General features: G+C 40.4%; 1 long non-coding RNA gene across 1 annotated transcript; it reads left to right on the forward strand.

Moving 5' to 3' along the window:
• The first annotated feature begins 6,534 nt into the window (after positions 1-6,534).
• LOC134215651 (uncharacterized) lies at positions 6,535-7,457 on the forward strand. The gene is made up of 3 exons (XR_009980257.1): positions 6,535-6,826; positions 6,889-6,954; positions 7,013-7,457. It is a non-coding gene; the product is annotated as an uncharacterized LOC134215651 (long non-coding RNA).
• The last annotated feature ends 13,518 nt before the right edge of the window (positions 7,458-20,975 follow it).

Raw genomic sequence — 20,975 nt, forward strand, 5'->3', positions numbered from 1 at the left:
ACATTGCGAAGGTAGGAGGAAATTAATTTTGAATGAACTTAATCCCAGTTGCGAGCTCTAGCCTGGGGTATTTTTCTGTTTTCTACAAAAGATTTCAGATGCCCAAGATGTTTTCCTTCGATTTTGCCCGTATTTTCCACTAATCTTCAAATTAGTACAGCCAACTTCATAATTTGAATCAAGTTAGCGTATTGCTCTTTGAATTAATTCTGAACCAAAACAGTTTTGATACCATTTGTATTGAAATATTCGATTATGGTCAAGCTGATTTCCGGGATCTACTTTTTATTCGACACCGACCATACAATTCGACTGCATCACTTTGTGAATGTTCATGTTGCCGGTTTCCATCGGCATTCAAAAGCGATTATCCATGGTTCGGTGATAATTTGAAGAAGCATTCACATACTTAGTTAGAAGCAGAAATGTGTACAAGCGTGTGTTTGAATATGGAATCTTTGCTGGCCGTTCAGTCAGTCGGTGCGTTTTCTTGGTGCATTGGATGGCTCTTGCCGGCTGCTGTTCCCGTTTGACAAAACCCACAACCCAAAACCCAATGCGATCCGGAACTAATGTGGCGTGAAAATTGCTTATCCCTTGAAATAGGAGACGGAGTAGAAAATGCACGAACAGACAGGCACAAGGTGCAGAAGTTTGAAAAGGATTTCAGCGCTAGCGTGGGAGCGTTGGAAGTTTGCTTTTGGGTTTTGTTTGATCTTTTATATGGAGTTTGACGATGCCGATAGGAAAACATATTTTTACTTTTACCATTGGAGATTTAAATTCAGTTTTTCGTGAAAGAGAAGAAGATATTGTGTTTATAATGTCTCTGAGTATTTATTGGATTGGTGAGCTTTTGTGAGGGAAACAGCGAGAATTCTGACCAACTGTAACTTTTGACAGCTATGTCGGTTGATGGACGTTTCGTTTCCGAAGGTATTCAGCAAAAACATCCCCAATTTTTTTAAAACATTGATTTTATACCTAATGCAAAAACTCGTATCAACTGTTTTAGAAGAATGTAAAACAACTGTATAGTAGATCTGTTTGCTATTATCAAAAGTATCCCATATACAAAATTCAGAACATTCATTTCGATGAATGTCTCAGAAAAAATCCAAATTGTTTTCTTCAATTGCGAATTGATGCAAATAAATATGAATTGCAGGAATAAGAAAATCTACCACCCCGAGAATATTTGTCGATGTCGCAGTTGTCGTGACGGTAGGGGAAGGTGGGTAGACTTGATCCCCGGGGAGACTTGATTACCCCCTGTTTTATCGGGGACTAAAGTAGTTTGGTTCTAGCGTATTTTTTAGTATAGATCTTCTAGACAAATGACCTTTATGTGGTGAGTTATTTTTTGGATTGACAACCTCATTTATTCTGCAGGGCGGTTTGTATGTTTTGATCTTTCTAAAGATTTTTTTATTGGCCAAGCAAAATTTGAACAACCTTTCTATTAAGGTGTTTTTTTAAACTACAGATTTAAGTTCAACACCGGAACAACTTTTCATAACAATTACCAAATGCTTTCGTTTTTTTCACAGCACAAAGCCATAAATATGCTGAATGATCTGTGCTGAAGAAAATGTTAACAATCCATCAAAGTTTTAGGATATTTGGATTTGAAGTTATTGCCTCAATATGGGGACACTTGATCCCTCATTACACAAATTTGTCCAAAAAATTCAAAAAAATATAATTCTATTCTCAGGCTTCTAATTTTTTGTAGATTTGACAGATTTGATGAAGTGTTGTCAGGAAAATTATTTATTGCGTAGATATCATAAAAAGAGGATCAAGTCTCCCCCAATTTTGAAATTGCATGTGCTGTCGAATTCAATAGCAAAAATCGTTCACGTATACGCACAGCAATTCGAAAATTCCGCATATTTTGCAGTAAAAATATTTAAAACATCTGAGGGCATCTTTCTAATTTTATTAAAGCAAGTTCTTAGAGAGGGATCAATTTCCCCCGAATATTTTAAAAGTCGATTTTTGACAGCACAGCAAAATCGATTGCGTATCAAAAACAACAATTATTTAAAGATTGTCATACATCAGTAAAGTTAAATACTATATTTCTTGGAGAGTCTGTGTGGGAATCGTGTATGTTTATTCATGTTTGGCTGTGATACATCGGCCATCAATACGGAGGATACGGAGGAATGTGAGTAGAACATTTTCAATGGGTTTACCCTTAGAAGCACAACTGATTTTGTTGCAGTAACTCATATATGACTGGATTTGGTTGTAAATGACCAATAACTTGTTTACAACATGTGTGCTATCTGGGTAGAGTCATTTGGCCGAATGACGTTCCGCGGAAGAGTTTAAATATGTTTGCTTATTGAATATGTGAAGTGAGAAGTGAGATTTTCGGCATGAGAAGTGATTAGAGATTATTGAAAAGTGGAAGTGAGTAGCAAGAAGTAAGAAATGAGAAGTTCGAAGTAAGTAGTGAGAAATGAGAAGTAAGAAGTATGTACTGGGAAGTAAGAAGTGAGAAGTGAGATGTGATAGGTGAGAAGTACAGCAAATAATTTTGAAAATGAATTTTATTAGCAAGCACAGTTTAAATTTATTTTGATTTAAAAGAATAGTGAGATTGATTGAATGCTACGTTTATTTGCATACAATATGTGCATGAAAATAATTTAAAATCACAACATATTTTTAACTGTGTAATAAATGAGAAGTTTGCAAAACGAAGTGAAAGGTGAGAATGAAAACGAAGCAAGGAACAAGGAACGAAGAACAAGGAAAAAGGAACAAGGGATAATGAACAAGGAACAAGGAACGAGGAACAAGGAACAAGGAACAAGGAACGAAGAACAAGGAACAAGGAACAATGAACAAGGAACAAGGAACAAGGAACTAGGAGCAAGGAACAAGGAACAAGGAACAAGGAACAAGAAACAAGGAAAAAGGAACAAGGGACAAGCAGCAGCGCATAACTCATCTGAAAACCCTCTTCATCGGACCCCGGGACGCACACTTGCCTCCAGCCTTGTGGAAGGTCCCTATCCGCTCATCACAGTTGAGCCAATCCAGCCTGCGTTCATCAGCCGTCCCGGCCCTGTGTATGAGGCAGGTGAAGGTTAGTGTTGGAGTTCTCTATCTACCACCAGACCGGAGAGATGATCTCAATATGATCCAAGAGCATGTTGACTCCGTCGAATCCATTCTATCTGGACTAAACCAAAACGATTTTGCTCTTCTCCTGGGGGACTACAACCACTCTGAAATGCATTGGACACGTTCTGAGAATGGTGGATTTAAGATTGATGTTAGTAAATCAAGGATGACACGATCTGGGAACGCACTTTACGATGGATTTTGTTTCAATGGTTTGACACAAGTGAACCCCATACAGAACACTAACAATAGGACTCTCGATTTGGCCTTGGTGAATGACAGGACGTTACCCCAGTCTGCTGCGTTTCTGAAGCAGTGGAGCTTCTGGTCGTTGCCGATATCGCTCATCCACCAATTGAGGTCGGTATAGTAATGGACTTACCGCTGCAATTTGAACAATCTCTTGATAGGATTCAGTTTGATTTTCTACGTGCCGATTATGATTGTAGCAGTCAGGAATATTGTTAATATTTTTTGTACATAAATACCTGTAAATAGTTCTCATAAGATAGGTTGTAAGAAAGGCATCTATAAATCGCCAATAGTTTAGGATAACAGATCCCTTAACATAGGCAAGCGGGCATTTATCAATTAGCCAGGCTCTCTAAGGTCGAGGCCATTTGTTTTCTGGATAAGGTGGGAGAGGGAAAGCAGCACAACTTTCGTGTCAGATTATCCATCGTACCAATAAGGTCACGATTATACACGAAGGGAGTCGGGAAATGACGTATTTCCGGTTGTGTCCGAGCCCACCTTCCTTAATCTGAGGATTCACGGACTCAATCATTTCGTCCGTGATCAGCCAATGAGTTGGAAGTGTCCGCGTTTGCTAATTTGTTTTTCAATCGTCTGAAGTATGTTTCCTATAGTGGCGTTAGATGTAATTATTTAATTAATTTATTGTTCGTTCTCCAATAGTTATATTTCAAAAGTGTGCGTGAATATTTGTGTGCGGTATGTTGGCAAATGCCACCATCTAGATAGGTAAAATGTGCTCTAAATGTGACATGATGTGCTTGTGCTCAAGTATTTTGTTTCGCCAGATTGGCTAGATATTTCCACCCGCAGCAAATTATCGCACCCAAGCGCGACGCAACCCCCCATACGGACGGAGTATTCCTGCCGGGCGATCATCATCTGCCATTAGCGGACCGATCCGTCGCCATATCGGTCCAAGGAAGGCCAGGGGCCTCCACGTGGACGAGATCCACCAGCCGGCAAGCAATCGCCATCGCGCCGCGTCGGCTTCATTAAGAAGCGTCATCGCCGGCATCAACAAGCCGGGAGCGTCGACCCCACCGTCAGGTCATCGACTGGGTCAGGTTACGTAAAACCCACAACAAACCGGTGAGTCAGCAAACTTTTTTTGATTGGAGTGCGGCGTCCGAGGAGGGCGCCGCGGAGGAAACGTTTTTTGTGCCAGTCGTAGACTGATGACCCAAATGTGCTGCTAAAGCCAAACCACATTTCGCGAGTCGCAAAACCCACCGACTATTGCTTGGGTCCGCCATCACGGACCCGTGAAAACGTGCGTGAGCCCATTTTCGCCAACACATAAATTCCCACCTAATACCCGGAGCGCAGAATGACGAGAAACTGAACTTTCGATAATCCGTGACGTCACATAACATGTAAAAGCACAGAGCACCAGATAGTAGAAGATAGGATAGAGAAAACCGCACACAAGCTAGAGATAGGCAATAAAACGAACACCAACACATAAACCAATGCGATCTCACCCCTCCCCCATGAGTATGTGTATCTTCAGTAATGTAAGCAAATAAACTGTTCCATTCATGTAAATAAAGCTTTGATTATGCCGTCCCTAGCTATTAATTAATTGTGTTTAACGTCATTCCGGTCTGTTGTAGTTTTCGGTTTCGTCCTCTATGTGTTGAGTTTGACTGAGTATGTTGTTTTGCTTCCAACTTTGTGGGAGACGAATAGATGAACCGAGAGAGTTGACCGATGATGATAGGCGCACTCACACTTAGAGTGTATTAGGTGTGGTGGGCTCTCACCGTCTCTCTGAGTGGCATGGTGGCTGTAAAGCATGCTGCGATAATTAGGGTGATACCGTTCGGCAAGATTTAGTTCATAGCCAGTTGGAACGATCCGTAAATCCTATCTGGAAAATAAATGGACTCGCCCTTTGGGAGTCTCATCCGGGCAAATTAAATTGGGCCGTGGTCTCCCTTGTGGAGTGGCGCTTAAGCCACGCGCTTTTATGAACGGATCGCTCCGTGCCGGCTACAAAATGGCGCCCAACGTGGGGCGTTTTCCATAGCATAGCATAGCATAGCATATGTGATTGTACAAATCGTGGGTGGCTATACAATGCTCAATTCAAGCTCCATCCGGAATAAGGGCGAATGTCGCAAGAGAGGACTCTCCCCGTCGACCTCCCCTCCCTTAAACAAAAGTGACAAGAAGCAGATCCCTCTGTGGTTTATCACCTCAGAACGAAAGAAAACAATGCGAACTTGCATTCTGAGGTGATAAACCGCAAAGAAATTCCCTGCCCGTCACCTCCATCCAAATGAGGGGAAGTCGACGAAGAGAACTCTCTCCCGCGACACCCGCCCCCCCACCAGACAGAGCTTGAATTGAGCAATCTACTGTATATTGTCGCAAATTGGTACTTGGGATTAGTACCTTTTCCTATACAGTAGCAGTTGTATACCTGGCCACGTCCTTACAATCACGGAAGGAAGGGAAGGAATGTTAGTTCAACATCTACTAGCGAAGATGCAGGGAACCCATACTACCTTCATAGATGTCTCGGGAAGGAAAATTTATGTTAGTGGGAAAGGTGAATAATAGGGAGCTCTATTCGACAATATAGAGCGTTTTTCAATAACAGTATATGCTGTAAAAATAATAAAATATATTCATCAATTTACTTACGAACCGTCCTAAGGGAAAAACAAAACAAAACACAAAATTTCGGCAAATCGCGCGATCGTTCTGCCGTTCGAAACAAGAGCCAACACGCACTGAACTAATTAACTTTATTACCGGCCGCGCAATGCAAAACACAAAATTTCGGCAAACTATCGCGATCGTTCTGCCGTCCGAAACAAGAGCCAACACGCACTGAACTAATTAACTTTATTACCGGCCGCGCAATGCAAAACACAAAATTTCGGCAAATCGCGCGATCGTTCTGCCGTCCGAAACAAGTGCCAACACGCACTGAACTCGCGCCCAACGTGGGGCGTTTTCCACTACGAAAATTTGGTTTAACTCCTTAAACCAAATTTTCGTAAAATAGCCCTGGTGCAATGTAGCAGTCAGGAAAATTGTGAATAAATTTGTAAATAGCTTTGGTGTATAAGGTAGATTGTAAGAATTTGCATCTTTCAATCGCCAATAAAATGTACATAATTGTCCCTCGACGTAGGCAAACGGGCACTAACCAATTAGCCATCCTCTCCAAGGTCGAGGCCATTTGTTTTTCGGATAAGGTGGGAGAGGGAAAGCAGCACAACTTTCGTGTCGGATTATCCATCGTACCAATAAGGTCACGATCATACACGAAGGGAGTCGGGAAATGACGTATTTCCGGTTGTGTCCGAGCCCACCTTCCTTGATCTGAGGATTCACGGGCTCAATCATTTCGTCCGTGATCATCCAATAAGTTGGAAGTGTCCGCGTTGGTTTAGTAATGTTTCGTTGTGCATAAGTATGTACCCTTTAGTGACGTTAAGTGTAATTAATTAATTTAATAATTTGTTCGTTTCATAGTAGGCCAAGATTAAGTGTGCGTTGCAAGATTGTGTGCGGTAGTAGGAAACAATTATAAAGAGAAAGGTAAATTGACGTGCTCATAGTGTGATGTTTAGTGCTTGTGCTCAAATTGTTCGTCCAGCCAGATTGGCGTGTATTTTCCCACCCGCAGCAATCACATCGTACCCCAGCGCGACATTTCTCCCCGACGGACGAAATATTCCTGGCGATCGTCACCTGCTAGAAGCGGACCGATCCGTCGCCATATCGGTCCGAGGGAAGGCCAGGGGACCTCCACGTGGACGAGATCCACCAGCCGGTCCGTAAAACCGCCGGCTAGCAACCGCCATCGCGATCACGTCTCGTCAGCTTCATTAAGAAGCGTCATCGCCGGCGTCAACAAGCCGGGAGCGTCGACCCCACCGGCAGGTCATCGACTGGGTCAGTAAGCCCAAACAAACCGGTGAGTCATCAAACCCTTTTTTTGATTGGAGTGCGGCGTCCGAGGAGGGCGCCGCGGAGGAAACGTTTTTTGTGCCAGTCTTAGACTGAAGAGCCATCTAATGTGCTAATAGAAGCCGAAACAATTTTCGCGAGTCGCAATCCACCGACGACCGCTTGGGTCCGCCATCACGGACCCGTGAAACATGCGTGCGTGAGCCGTTTTCGCCACCACCAAAAATAACATCAAGTAGCAGGAGCGCAGACTAGTCAGCAGCTGCGCTGCGTGGAAGAGTGACGTCACATTAAGACACAGCACAGAGCACAAACGAAAGAGAGAGCTAGGGAAGAGAAACCGCACACAAGATAGGAGACAGAAATTATGAATGAACACAAACACTAAAACGAACAGAACACAAACCCCGAACAAACATGTGCCCCTGTTAGTATTAAGACAATAAATGTTTCAGTTGTTAGTAAATAAAATGTTTCAATGTGTCTCCCTAGCCAATTAGTTAATTGATTGTGTTTAACGTCACAACGCGATATTGTTTGTTAGTTTCGAGTCCCGTCCTCTTTGCGAGTTTGACTGTGGTGTGTTATGTTGCTTCCAACTCATTGATGATTGTTGGTGAGAGGAGAGAGTTCGCCGATGATGAGAGCGGCACTCAAGCTTAGAGTGTATTAGGTTCTGGTGGGCTCTCACCGATTCTTTGAGTGTGTGATGTGACTGTAAAGTATGGATGGAAGAAAGGGTGGACCCAATTTGGCACGTTTCGTTGTTGCTGGCTGGATCGATCCATAAATCCTTATCGGGAAAATTTAAATGGACTCGCCTTGAGAGAGTCTCATCCGGGCAAATTAAATTGGGCCGTGGTCTCCTTAATGGAGTGGCGCTTAAGCCACGCGCTTTTATGAACGGATCGCTCCGTGCCGGCTACATGATCTTCTAGCATCCGTCCTATTATCAATTGATTGGCGCTTCCTAGATACCGATCGGGATCTGGATGATATTATCGGCATATTCAACCGCGAAATTCAGCGTGTGATTGAGCTCCATGTACCACTCAAGCGACCGCCGCTGAAACCTCCATGGACAAACAGATATCTCCGTAAGCTGAAAAGATGTAAGCAGTCTGCCCTTCGGAAGTACAGACATAATCGTACTCCGCACTCCAAGCGTTGTTTTGTGTTGGCTAGCAACAAATATACTAGCTTTAACCGTTTATCATATGCAAGGTATATTGATCGTACGCAGAGGAGTCTGCGATTACATCCTAAAAAGTGTTGGTCCTTTGTCCAAACGAAACGCAAAGAAAACGGGCTACCGTGCGGGACCGAAATCCGTAAAGCACCGAAATCAGTCCACCTCATGAGATATCAATGAATTAAAGGGTGTTAAAGGTAATTAATGTAGAATAAATTCATCTTATCCTGTTCAGATACTTGGCAGTAAGCTTCTAAGGGAAAGAAATGGAAAGAAGGCTTTGAAAATAAAACAGCAAAAATCAAAAATCAAAAACAAATCGCCACCCACCAAACGCGGAGTTTTTGCCGCCATTGTGTTTTTGGGTAGAGCATAATTGCACCTAAAGTAACTGTGTTTTAATTGTTAATTGCGAATCATTACATAAGATAAGCGGAATACAAATTGAAGGAATCGCTTCTCAAGGTGCTTATCGAACTATTTACATTGTTAATTTAGTTAATCAGACTGCTTCAATTTAAATATTTAGTTAAATAATAGCTGTACGGATTTTGATCCTTTGATTCGAATTCCGTCCACGGTGAACGGATTTCGAGTCAGGAGTAATAGATTTTATCCATTATTTTATCATGTTTTTCGTAGTTTTTAATGAGTAAATGTAAAACACTTCAAAACTAGAAGCCTTCATACTCATGTGTCAGTGACAAACGTTTTATTTACATTCGATTCCTATTTTCTAATGACTTTTTCATATACTTAGGTGCTTAAGTGTACGGATTTCGATGCCCCACGGTACCTACAAGCATGAATTATGGTGACTTATCTGCAGACACGGCATCTGAAAAGTGCATACTGTTTGCCCAGCATTTCAAGAAGGCTTTTACGAATGCAGTACTTGGCCCATCTCAAGTAGACGAAGCCCTCCGAGATACCCCGTTGGATCGTTTCGATTATGGAATTTTTAAAATTTCCGATGAACAAGTACTACAGGCACTCCGAAAGCTCAAGTACTCCACAGCACGCGGACCGGATGGCATTCCATCGTCTCTGCTTAAAAAGTGCTCTGCTGCTTTACTGGTACCATTGGCGAAGTTATTCAACCGTTCCATTCAGAGGGCGACCTTTCCCATCGCGTGGAAAACGTCATTCCTATCTCCAATCTACAAGAAGGGAAACAGATGTGACATTGCGAACTATAGGGGTATAACATCGTTAAGCGCCTGTTCGAAAGTTTTCGAAATAATCATGAACAAAGCTCTTTTCGGTACCTGCAAGCAGTGGTGCGAATTATCAATCTCAGTGACTGAAATTTGTTGAAATTGATACCATATCCTCTTCACACTCACTTCCTAAAAGTGAAAACTGAAAATGGTTAGCAGCAACAATCAAAGAAAGAGTAAACAAAAGACCTCTCTTCTCATTGCACATTCAGCCCGCAGTGACAGTCCATTCAGTTCACTCGCTGCTGCGTGAATGCGACGGCCCTATATAAATGCATGGGTGAATACTATCACTTGAAAGACAGTGACAGGAAATTTGTGCCAATTGATCATCAGCTTCAGCCCGCTGTTGGCAAACCGAGTAAGCTAATCTACTCCTGCTTTGTCTTACTGACTGAAAGACACCGTCATAGGCGAAGAGGAGCAGAGAAAAATACAAAACAAAAGAATCACACTCAGCAGGCATTGTTGATAAATTGCACCTCTGCCTGCAAGGCTTACATCTCTACTGCTCAACGCTCCAAAACGGTCAGTGACTACTAACCTTGTCGAGTTCTCGTCTTTGTGCATCCGCTCAATGGATGCAGGTAAACAAGTTGACGTGGTATATACAGACTTTAAGTCAGCGTTTGATCGCGTGAATCACTGCATTCTGCTTCACAAATATGGAAAACTCGGAGTGTCGCTTGGACTTGTGAGCTGGTTTAAATCTTATCTATCAGACCGGTGTATGAAAGTGCAAATTGGTTCGGATTATTCAGATTCCTTCCATATCGCTTCAGGAGTGCCACATGGGAGTAATTTAGGACCATTGCTTTTTTCGTTATTCATCAACGATGCAGCGTTTGTATTGCCTCGCGGTATGCGAGTGTTTTATGCGGATGATGTAAAAATGTACATGGTCGTTACAAACAGAGATGATTGTCTGCAATTGCAAGCTACCTTGGATTCTTTTGAGAGCTGGAGCAAACGGAATGGTTTGGAACTCTGCGTGGGAAAGTGCAACACCATTACTTTCTGTAGATTGCGGCGCCCGATTATATTCGACTACTCTCTGTCTGACGAAGTACTTCAGCGTAAAACAGAAGTTAAAGATCTCGGTGTAATAATGGATAAGGAGCTGACATTTCGGTCTCACTATGAAGATGTGATTTCGAGGGCGCACAAGCAGCTTGGCTTTATATTCAAGATATCCAATGATTTTCGTGATCCTCTCTGCCTCAAATCACTCTACTGTGATTTAGTTCGTGCCATATTGGAATCTTTTGTACTGGTGTGGTGCCCATACAAGAAGAATTGGATTGACCGTATTGAGGCTGTTCAGAGAAAATTTGTTCGACTGGCACTCCAGAACCTTCCTCGGCGTGATCTTGTATGTCTTTCTCATTATGAACCTCGATGCAACTCAATTGGCCTTGCATCGCTGGAAAGCAGGAGATCTGTAATGCAAGCCGCTTTTATTGGTAAAGTGCTGAGAGGTGAGCTCGATGCTCCAGCTATTCTCTCTGAGATGAATATTTATGTCCCGGAGAGATCCTTGAGACGGCGAAACTTCCTGCTGACGGACGCTCGCAACACCCGATATGGACAACATGACCCCATTAGGTATATGGTATCCAGGTTCAACGAAAGGTTCCTGCAATTCTACTTTGTTACCTAGGCTAGGTTACCGTATACTGATCATGAATGTTTTGTGTTATTTATATTATGATTCTTCTGACAACATTATTTGCTTAACTGTTTGTTTGTTTTTAATGACGATGTATTTTGACTGATTCCATGATTTATGATTGTACCGAATATTTTTTTCATTAAGACATAGGTCAGATGAAGGTGATCAAGCAAATAATTAAATAATAAATAATTGCAAGAGGGAACAAGGAACGAATAACAAGGAACAAGGAACGAATAACAAGGAACAAGGATCGAATAACAAGGAACAAGGAACGAATAACAAGGAACGAGGAACAAGGAACAAGGAACAATGGACAATGAACAAGGAACAAGGAACAGTGAACAAAGAACAAGGGACAAGGAACAAGGAACAAGGAACAAGGAAAAAGGAACAAGAAACAAAAAACAAGGAACAAAGAACAGGGAGCAAGGAACAAAGAACAAGGAACAAAGAACAGGGAGCAAGGAACAAGGAACAACGAACAAGGTTTGCCTTGTACAATGAACAAGGAAGAAGGAACAAAGGAAAAAGAATGAGGAAAGAAGAAGGAAGAAGGAAGAAAGAAGAAGGAAGAAAGAATAAGGAAGAAGGAAGAGGGAACAAGGAACTAGTGACAAGGAACAACGAACCAAGGATGTTATCGATCATTTAGTAATCTGCCTTCGATCATTTAGTAATTTGTCAATAACTCATTCCAGAGGCTAAATTAAAAAATGTGTTGTATGGTGGACTTCTAGTGCGAAAATTCTTCTACAACTCTGTCATTTCTCGCTTCTTTAGTTTCACATCCCACTTCTTACTTCTCAGAACTCAGTTTTCTTTTTTTCAGTTATTGGTTCCAGTTCTTGGTTTCCAGTACTCAGTTCCATTTTCAGTTCTCAAATATCAGTTTTCAGTTCTTAGTTATCAGTTCTCAGTTCGCAGTTTTAAGTTCTCCGTTTTCTGTTCTCAGTTTTCAGTTCTTAGTTTCCAGTTCTCAGTTCTCAATTTTCATATCTCACTATTCACTTCTCATTTCTCAATTCTCACTTCTCACGTCTCATTTCCACTTCTTACATCTCGCTTCTCATTTCTCACCTCTGAATTCTCATTGCTCACTTTTAACTTTTGACTCATCGCTTATTGCATCGATTACCTATGCAAATCCAAATGAATAGTCCTTTGTAACTAACACAATATCCTTTCCATAGACAATCGTGGAGATGCAGAGATGCTCACGGTCTCTAGAAGCTATTTATTTTATTTATTTATTCAGACTAAGGCCGAAGTGGCCTGTGCGGTATATAAGAGTCTTCTCCATTCGGCTCGGTCCATGGCTACACGTCGCCAACCACGCAGTCTACGGAGGGTCCGCAAGTCATCTTCCACCTGATCGATCCACCTTGCCCGCTGCGCACCTCGCCTTCTTGTGCCCGTCGGATCGTTGTCGAGAACCATTTTCACCGGGTTACTGTCCGACATTCTGGCTACGTGCCCGGCCCATCGCAGTCGTCCGATTTTCGCGGTGTGAACGATGGATGGTTCTCCCAACAGCTGATGCAATTCGTGGTTCATTCGCCTCCTCCACGTACCGTCCGCCATCTGCACCCCACCATAGATGGTACGCAGCACTTTCCTTTCGAAAACTCCCAGTGCGCGTTGGTCCTCCACGAGCATCGTCCAGGTCTTGTGTCCGTAGAGGACTACCGGTCTAATTAGCGTTTTGTAGATTGTCAGTTTGGTACGGCGGCGAATTCTATTCGATCGGAGCGTCTTGCGGAGTCCAAAGTACGTACGATTTCCAGCCTTTCTCTAGAAGCTACAACAGTCAGATTAACAATCCTTCCATTCCTCTATGAAAATATATAAGCTTTCGTACATCGAGAACGGATAGTTAACCTAAAGTTCCATTCATTTAGTTCTCTGTACAATTCCATGCTCCTTCAACTCTTCAAATTATTTATTCTTATTATGTAATAAATTATTTTCACTAACTTTATTCTTCTCCCTCACTTTCCTCCACCTTCCTGATTCTTCATTTTTCTTGCTTGATATTTTTCCATTTTTTGTTACTTTTTTCTTTCTGTTTTTTTTTTTAGTTTCTATGACCCTTTTGTAAATTTCACTTTTTTCACATTCACCTCATTTTTCCCCTTGATAAAAAAAGTCATCTTTATAATGTGTTGATTTCATTTTCATTCTACTATCTTCTTCTCTTTCCTTCTTCATTCTTCATTCAACTATTTTTCCGTGTCGATTTCCTTGTTGTCTATGTCAGCCTTTCTTCTTTCCTATTCTTTCTTTGTGTTTTCTTCTTTATCCTTCAAGTTCCTTCCCTGCTCTTGCTATCTTTTGTTTTTGTTTTCTTTATTTTAATTTTTTTTCATGCTTCTCCTTTTTCATTTTTAATTCCTTCTTCTTTATTTCTTTCTGCTTATTCTTTAATCTTCTAATTTTATTTTATATATATAATACAACCTTCTATTTCTTAATTATGAAAAGCCAAAAGAAGGCTTTTCATAATTAAGAAATAGAAGGTTTTATTTTTTATTTTTCACCTCTCACATTACTCATCGTTTCTCACTTTTTACTTCGTACATCACATTTTTTAGGTCTCTCTCTCTGTTCCTAGACCTTCCAATTGACTATTCCTTTAGTGCTAGAATTGAAAATGAACGATAAAAAGGCTCCTTTCTTATATCTAATGAAAAATTCATCAATTGCTTTATTCTATCTATCACATTGGCGACGAATTTATGCCTCTCGAACATATCCCAAAAATTCCATAATAACTCCGCATATTTAATATAGTGGCAAATGCAGAGGTATATTCGGGTTGCAGTGGGCGAGTTATTGCATCATCATTTCCTCCCGTACATTGACTTGCATTCTGACGTGTCAGACGCCAGTGTGACTTAACAAACGAGATAAATACTTGTGTATTGAAGATGAGTGCTGGTCACAAGTAAACATCTGTTGGTTCTTAGTGTAAGAACAGCTGTTCTGGTCATAATGGAGTAGCAACTACGGACAGTTAATCAATCTCAAGCTCACATTTCTTAGTTCTCATGGAAAACATATTGTCTATTAATGCACAAAATACTAAGTAACATGAGTTCAAAGGAGATTTATTTCTTATTGTTCCACCTATGGTCATAACTGGCTATGACCACGACCGGTAACTGCTTGTGTATCCCAATGCCTTAGACTAGCACAACTAAGTTTCTTGGCTATTCAAATTGAGTAATTTTGTTTTGTAAATGGGCAGTTTAGATGGATGATAAATCCTCCCGATCTACCAATTGTTGCCGCACACATCGTCTATCCAGCGATCCGGTGTTTGCAGATTGCCACGATCGTCGTCATAATTTTCACCATTAGGTTTAGCTTTATGGCATCTTTATATTAGACGTCGCCGAGGGGCGTTTCGAATATAAGTGGTAAGGCAAGTGACTGCCATACAAACTCATGCTCAAGGTTCGATCCCCGGTCTGGTTCGAAGAAAATTGCTTAGTTTTCCCTTGCTGCCGGAATATGATTACCGTGTCAAACACGTGATGCAACAAAATATTGAAACCAAAATTGATAAATTTACAATTTAATAGGCTTAGAGAACCTCAAATTGTTACATGTATGTAAAAGAATCGCTACACCGTGAGTCAGCAATGTCCTGGATGAGAGATCAAAAGCCTGCGAAGAAGAAGAAGAACAATCGCCTGGGAACCTAATCCAAAAACTTGAATTTCTGTCACATTATATCGACAGGGTGGAGCACCCTAGCGAACCAATCAACGAAGCGTTTATCATTAACTTTTATATCACGATTATTATTAAATTATGCGATATTTTTTTATTTCTCAGCGCTCGCACGAGTCGTTTGTCATTCATCGTCCATGCATCGATTTTGGAGCCAGCCGCCACACACGCGCCTGGCACTGCACGCGCTGGCTGTTGTGATGCTGAGCTTTTCCCAGGCCACGAGCAGATGGTGTATTCCGGATATTATTATGATGAGTTATTGGAGTGATGGGATCACTGCGATTGCCATCTGGGTCGTGTGTTGAAGAGGTGTCATAATTTACAGGATTCGGAACACAATCGCTGGGACTGCTGGTGAGAAATTGACCTGCGATATTCAGGTGGGTTGTTGTTTGAAGCCCGATGGATCCTCTTCCAATTTATGGTTCGAAAGGCAGAGCAAAACGAGCCAAATCGTCAAATTACGATCTTGCGGTGGACTGTCCATGCTTGGGTAACCTCGCTTTGCATATCTTATTTCTACCAATCCGAACTAATCTTTACGGGTGATTCTCATATATCATGCCGGAACGTGTTCGACCCACCTGCTGCAATGGCCGGCGTCGTAGATTGGATTGGTTCGTGTTGATTTACCTTGAAGAAAGTTTGTGTTCTTACTTGTATTACAAAGGGTGTCACGAAAGTCAAAGCATACAGAACCATGAATTCGGGAGAAATCTAAACAGTTTTAATAAAGTGTTTCACAGTTATTAAGGCATATCAGTATGACGACGTGCAATTAAACAGCTTCCAAACGAGTGCGTGTTTTCCTTTATTTTTTCCACAGTGTGCTTTTTACGAAAGAAAACCCAGCTCCCCAAAAGTACCATGTAATTAAGAAGCCAAACGAAGGTGGTGCTATCTTCCGAGACGGCGAGTAACCGCAGGCCATCCCCAGTCCCGAGGCAGTTTGCCAGCGAGTATCGCACCGATGCGATGTAGAACCCTCGCCATGTGATTCGTGTTACCACGAGAATCCCTGCAAGTGCGAATGATCGTCAGCAAACGCAAACAAAACCCGTCCCTCCGGGCAAGTTGCAGCAAACTAACTGCATCCAGCAGCACCAACAGCCTCAGGGCGGTATCTACTGCGTTCAATCGAAGATTGTAATTTACGCGGAAACCTTACGACCCTTTAACCTCGCGACCATTGCAGATATATTCCTCCATGCAGGATGCTGCCCCGTAAAGTGAAACCGTAGGCAGGGAAACACCTTCGGACCGGTCACGATCCCTCGCCAGCGAAGAGAAGCGAATTTCCAATTAAAGCGTCATAATTTAAAAAGCCCGCTGTATGCTGTTTCTCCATAACTGAACAAATTGTGGATTACCGAAATGGTGGATGCTTACCAACGAGCCTACTTAATTGTTTGAAATTGTTACGTTAGCTTTATGGGTTTTCATTTTAATTATATTCTCGGGTTTGTTTGGCGCTTCCACTCCAGATTCGTATGCGTAAGGATCGTTGCACCACGACAAGAAATGTGCAAAGATCGTGAACTTGAAATTAATGATTTTTTGAGTGGTATTTAATTAAAGGATTATTTATCGATTTGTTGCTTTCTAATTGCGATTGAATTACAGATTGCTGAATGGAAAAAGGATGTAGTAAATGAAAAAATACAATTTTTGTGTAATAAATTGAAAAAATGGGTCATAAATTTGCCCTTTGAGTAAGCTTTTGGTTACTACAAAAAATGTGAGCTACAAAAACTGTTACAGGCCATCTCATATAACTGGTATCGTTTTGATTTATATTATGAATAACGATATATGGTATTTCGAAAAAAAAAATGTTTCAGGTGATTCGAAACGAAGTTACGCGGAATTTGAGCATGGCGAAATCTGTTTTTTTTTCATGTCGTTTCGGCGAATTCCAAAAATTTCGTCAGCATAAACTAGCTTCCAACCCGTATAGGCCCGAATGAAAAAAGTCATAATAAAAAGGTCACTGCTCATAGAATATATGACGGATTTACTTAGGGAATTCTTAGTCAGCCTGTAGGGGCCGGCTAAACCCATAAATATGCTATGAGAAGTAGAATACTGTTATTGGTTACAAGCGCAAATTATAACAAAATTACTACAATGTCTATAAAGTAGAAAAGTTTTTAATGATCTAGAATTCTAGAAATTTGTCTAAGCCAATAGATTTTTTTTCGTGACTCTCTTGCTTGGCGATTCCGACCATCGACTAACCCACTAAAATATACACCCTTTTCAAATGTTGGTCCACAGTAATGTTAGATTATGCTAAATTGCTTCCTAAACCAATTTTTATACGTCCAAAATGTGTCGTTGGTTGATGATAGGCTGCTAAACCTATAATTGGCGCTGTAGGCATAAAACACGTTAATAAATTTTCACTCAATATGAACATGAAAAATGTTTTTGTTAGAAAAACTTTTTTTTCCTTAAATATGTCGCAGGAACATTATTCCCAGAAAAGTTAGATAATTAAAATACCTACCTGCAGAAAAAAATTCATCGATTTCTGAGATGAAGTTTTTTTGTAATATCGATTTTAATTTTTTTAAACTATTTTTTTTTCAGTGTAGAGATGGAGATGGTGCTGCCAGCCCCATAGAAGAGTTGGCGCCAAATTCGTCCATTGCGTTCCGGGGTTATCATAAAAACATCACAAATCGACCACGTTCTGTTTGATGGACGACACTTCTCCGACATTATCGACGTCAGGGCATATCGTGGCGCTAACATCGACTCTGACCACCAGAGGCGCGGCCACGTTCCGAGACGTGGGTAGGACAAAAACTGAATCAAATTTATAAAATACTTTTGGAATTTCAGCGACTTTCCGTATTTCAAGAGGATTTTTCGGACATCCTCAGATAAGTTATAAAACTCCCTATGACTATTATAATAAAACTAGTTTATTTATGGACGCTGTAGCGCCCGTGGCAAGTGTTTTTTTTTTCAATCAAATTTTCAACGTCTGTTGTCGTGATTTTTTTCATCGAATGCTGTGTCTGGTTGTCTAAGGGTGTCACTGGGTTTGTTTTCTGCATCTGATAGTAAAAAAGAATTGAAGTGTGAAATATTTTATTTTTTTGTGAGAATTTCCCCGCGTGCTGCGCCTGGTTGGCTAGTCACCGGACAGACAAACAGGGCTATTATATATAGTATATTGATCATTTGAAGATAACAAGCATAATTTTAGATTCAATACAGACATATTTCTGTCCGTGTGGGACAATCATTACATTTCCAGTGTTTATAGAACATATCTAAAAAGCATGTCTGCAAACACTTTTACGAATTTCCATAAGTGATTATGGATTCCTGTAAATTTTATAAAATATTGGATGGTTTCAAGCAATTATCACTAACTTCTAGGAATTCGAACCATTAGAAATCTTCAGAAATTTCACTATGATTCAGTAAAGATTATGATAGTCCAAGCATCTTTAAGGGTGCTCAGTACTATTTACCGATTTACAGCAATCTCAAGAATAATATTACTCCGAATTTCAGACGTTTTTCTTTCTAACTTCTAAAATTTCGCGCTAACGTAGGTATATTTGGGATTCCTACAGATTTACACTCAGCCTATCAATTCTTATAAAATTTCAGAAATTTTCTAAGCCTCCCTGAACTAGCAAAAATAATTACGTACTTCCAGAAAGTTTTCAATAATTTTCTAGAAACTTCAAGACAAGGAAAATTTCAATACATTATTGCGCTCTTTTTGGCATAAAAATTCCTCATAGACTCTGAGAAGTCTTTCGGAATAGATTTTTCCTTTACAATCCCTGAAAAACTTATACGATTGTCAGTTTAATCTCTGATAAACTTTATATATTAAGGTACACTGGAGGAAGTGGAAAAAGGGGGTAAGTGTAAAAATCGACTCAAAAAATTGGAATTGTACATACTTTACAATTTTTACCACATCATAACATTATGCAACAATATACTTTGATGCTCACACTAATACTATGTTGAAATTTGTATAATACATACACTAACACAGTTAACGCATGAACTGTAGTTTTAGGTTTCGCGAAAAGTTGATTTTTGCATTCATAAAATCAATTCTTATTTGCACCAATTGTTCTTTTTTCAAGTGAATTTATATCACAGATGACCATTATAATGATTATAATACAAATAAACTAGTCCCATTCAATTGGTAAAGGTTTGTACCAAGAAAGCAAATAATTCAAAGATTTTACACTTACCCCAGGTATCAAACACTGAGGGGGAAGTGGATAATGTTCTAATTACGCAATTTTTTTCTTCCCTCCAGGGTTTATTTCGATAGCCGTGAATATTAATATGTTCCTTCTTTGTTATCATTGTTATTCCAGTGGTGATTGGACTCATATAAATGAGAAAATGCCTGATAAATCCACCTATCGGTAGTGATGCCTTTCACATGTTTTACATATGAAAAAAATGTAAAGGTAAAAATAGCACACAGAAAAAAATAATGAAAAGTAAACAGCGCGTAAAACCTGAGATGCGGAAATCTACGCTATTCTACGCTGAAACGGTTCTATTCCTAACAAGTTTGCGTACAACTTGCAAGCAATATTGATGATTCACGTTAAATATTGTATACATTTAGGCTATATCACGCGTGGAGTTACGATAATAATGATGTTCCATTTATGTGCATGATTTTTAGTTTAAATTTCAGTGAATTTTTCTATCTGTGCACTTATAGGTAAATATATTGTATAATTCAAATTAATTTTTATTCATAACCAGTTTCGCCGTTGAATGCAATTTTTTGCGATCAAATTTGTTAAGGACAAGTGCTTAAGAATAGCTGATAATTTTGTACGTGCTTTGCGCACACACATACCTACAAATACGCACATACAGACATTATCTCAATTCATTAAACCAAGTTGATTAGTTTATAACCCTGTAAGTCCCATTTTTCCTTTAAAAAGTTCATCTTTGGGGTGAACTAATAGACTTTACGTACGCTAAGTGTTCGAGAAGGCAAAACCACCCCTCCCCTAGCTATTACGAGAACTGCTTGAGGATCTATTCCGTTAAGGTAATGAAATTATTCCACAAAAGATACTCAGAGCAATTATCGTATTGATTTGAATTATATGTAACTACTCATCACTATTGAAGGTCAAGATAACATGGGTTTTCCACTTACCCCATCCCACTAGGGTAAGTGGAAAAACAACTCCCAATTTTAAAATCTATTTCCATAAATTTCAAGCAACCAAAATGATATGAATTACCGCACAGTTGGTGCAGAATTGACTGTTTTTGATAGCCCATTTTGATTGAACGCATTTAAATCATTTAAACTGGTTTTACACTAATTTAAACATGCACTATCGATTTTTCCTTTTCCACTTCCCCCAGTGTACCTTATCTTTATTGATCTAGAAATTGGAATAGTTAAGATAGTATTAGATCTTTTCGTTATCCATATAGTATGTTCTTACCATAATCATGGGTAGGACAATGCTTTGACTGTCCTACCCAGGTATTTTCATGCGTAGGACATGTCCTACTTGTCCCACCCACTCCCGGCGCCACTGCTGACCACTATCTGGTGATGGTTAAACTGCACCCAAAACAATCCGTCATCAACAATGTTCGGTACCGACGACCGCCGCGGTACAACGCGGCCGCGCTGCAGCAAGGTACCCGACAGAACGTGGAACATTATAGACGGAAGCGAAGACAGCAGACTCGCCTTTTCCAGGAGAAGAAACGTCGCCTGGAAGAAGCGGAGTGCAAGGAGTACAGGCAGTGAAAGTCAAGGCAGCGGAGGAGTCAGTTCAGCGGA

This window comes from Armigeres subalbatus, chromosome 2 (assembly GCF_024139115.2).
Source record: "Armigeres subalbatus isolate Guangzhou_Male chromosome 2, GZ_Asu_2, whole genome shotgun sequence".
Taxonomy (NCBI): domain Eukaryota; kingdom Metazoa; phylum Arthropoda; class Insecta; order Diptera; family Culicidae; genus Armigeres; species Armigeres subalbatus.